Source organism: Elephantulus edwardii, unplaced genomic scaffold (genome assembly GCF_000299155.1).
Source record: "Elephantulus edwardii isolate Elephantulus edwardi_28Jun2011 unplaced genomic scaffold, EleEdw1.0 scaffold00165, whole genome shotgun sequence".
In the NCBI taxonomy this organism is placed as follows: domain Eukaryota; kingdom Metazoa; phylum Chordata; class Mammalia; order Macroscelidea; family Macroscelididae; genus Elephantulus; species Elephantulus edwardii.
The window spans coordinates 306,540-309,352 of NW_006399915.1; positions in this window are offsets into that span (position 1 = coordinate 306,540).

Genomic DNA, 2,813 nt, shown 5'->3' on the forward strand with positions numbered 1-2,813 from the left:
CATTATCCGGCTCTCTGATGCATAGCAAGTAATTGTGAACACCATGGACTGGGTCAGATGTACTGTAACCTATAGACTAACATAGTTGTTCCTCAGTATTTTGGAAAGGTCCCTGACAGTAGGTTTACCTAATGCAATTTGTCTTTTGATTTCCTGACTGCTGGTACCAAGAGTGTTGATTGTGGAGCTGAATAAGCTGTAACTATTAACAATGTCAATCTCTTCTCCATCCATCATGGTGCTGCATTTGTTATATATTCCTCTTTGTCTCTGGAGACATAAACAATTGTCTAAAATTAAAGTAGCACAAAATATTTATTCTAGTTTGCATGGCAATATCTGAAAATGAAGTTTTTGCATGTAATATGAAAAGGATTGACCTATTGATTTCCCATAGAATTAATATTAAGTTCTGACCAAAGCAGTAAAAATTATAGACCATTTTTGGCCATCAGTTTCCAGGTATTGACTTTTACCAATCTCTAAAACAAGTTGTGTTTTATCATCAGTATCCCCCAACACATTATTTTTCTCACCGAAAAGTCCATTTTCTGATTTATTTTCTTCATATAATGATGAGCAAAATGCATTGGAGTTTTCTGTGTAACACTAGAAGAATACATCCAAAATACTCTAATTTTGTTATTGTTAGTGACATCAAGTTGAGTACAACTTATAACAATCCTAAGAACACTAGATCTGAACCCTGTCCTATCCTGTGCCATTCTTATCATCCCTGACACATTTCAGTCTATTCCCACAATTATTGTATTAATCCATATTTTTCAGGGTCTTCCATGCCCTCTTGACTATCTACCTTTCCAATTATGATGTCCCTTTTCAATAGCCTTTCCTAACAACATGTTTAAAGGATGTAGAATGAACAATGTGTCCAAAGGATGTGGAATTATCAACAACAACCACAATGTGGATAAGTAATCCATATTGAAGGCTGGAGTCCCTGATTCTCTACAGGAAGCACCTCAGGTCCTCCTCAATTTCAGGAAGCAAGGTTGTGTCATCTGCATAATACAGGTTGTTGATGAATTAAGTATTTATGGCATACTCTTCTTCATAAAGTACTACCTTTCAAATGAATTTCTCAGTACACAGAATAGTTTTGGAGAAAGGATACAGCCTTCATGCACACCTTTCATGATTTTAAATCATGTGATATCCCTTTTCTCTGTTTGGTCAAGTGTTTCTTTTCTAAGTATCGATTTAGAATAAATGTAATTAAGTGCATCCTATTTTAAGCACACTTTTTCACAAATACTAAGCAACCTGTAGAACTGCTGATTTTACAATAAATTCTGTCTTTTAATTTTTGTTCTCTATGACACAAATAATTCTTCCTCACTCATCTTGGTCAGAATCTGTATCTTGATGTTGATAATTACAACCAATTTTTTAAGTTTTCATATTAATATTTCCCTTTAATTTTTTTTAATTTCTAGCACATGCAAAGGCATAAAAAGTAATGACTCACTTTTTTTACAATCGCGTTTATTAAATACATATTAGCCAGTGTCAGCAAAGTAAAGCATGTATTATACATGAAACATAACACTAACACATAGGAAATGGATTCTATAACAGTGGAATATGACTCACTAGTGGCTATATTTCACATCATTAGCATTAAAAATTTATACCAAGGAAATATAAATAATAAAAATAACTACAGCAATGGTAAGAAACAATATCCAAGTTACGATCTTTATATTGCAGTAGCTATCAATCATCAAAAAAAGTTGTTCTTTTTAGGTACCATATAATCAACTGTGACTGTTAATAATTCTCATATGAACAACAGATCTGAATCTTGCCATATACTACATCATCCTCATAATATCTGTCATGCTTAAGTAAGTGCTGCAATCACAGCTTCAATACAGCGGATGACAGTCATCCTTGTTTTTGCTGATCCTTCACCTTTCCCAGCATGATGCTTTTTGCAAATACCCGTTACACCTGACAATGTGTTCAATGTACGTGAGACAAAATTTCACTATCTTTACCTTTAAGGAGCACCTTGCTTTCATTTCTTTGAAGATAGAGTTGTTAGCTCTTTTTTTTTATAAGTCCATAAAGTAAACTCTTTTCCAGCACCACAATTAAAATGTTTTGATTCCTCTTTGATAGTCTTTTATTTAGTGTCCAACTTTCACATGCATACGAAACAACTGAAAAAAACTGTGGATCAAATGTTCCTTAGTCTTTAAAATTACACTGTTGCTCTTTAGCATTTTGAATAGGTATCTGAAAGATTTTTTCAGTGCAATATGTTTTTTGGGGTTTTTTCCCCCCATTAACAGCTATTACCATGGGCACTGATTATGAATTGAAATAAAATTAGTTCAGTCACAAATTTAGTCTTTTTTCCCCCCATTTTTCACTATGTTGTCTTTGGTACAGAGGTGAAAATGTTTTTTATCTTGATGCTAAATTGTAATCAATATTGAAGGATATAACTTTTGATCTATTTCTTGTCACTGAAGAAGAAAACAATGAAAAACCAATTTGAAAATAGTTCTAAAATAATAATATAAACTCTAAGGCATAAAAGTGACTCATGAAAGATCAAAGTTGGAAAAATAACCTTGTACCATGAAAAATTCAAAAGACGAGAAATAAATAAAACAAAACAACCTTTTATATTTCCGTGCTAATAAATCAACTTCAAGTCACATAGCTTTTAAAAACAATGAAAAGTAATAATATCTGTTGAAAATTAGTATGACTTGAAGTGCTTGCGGCAGAAGATCAAAAACTATAGCCTTCAATATGGGCTTGTCTAAACATGAAGAAAA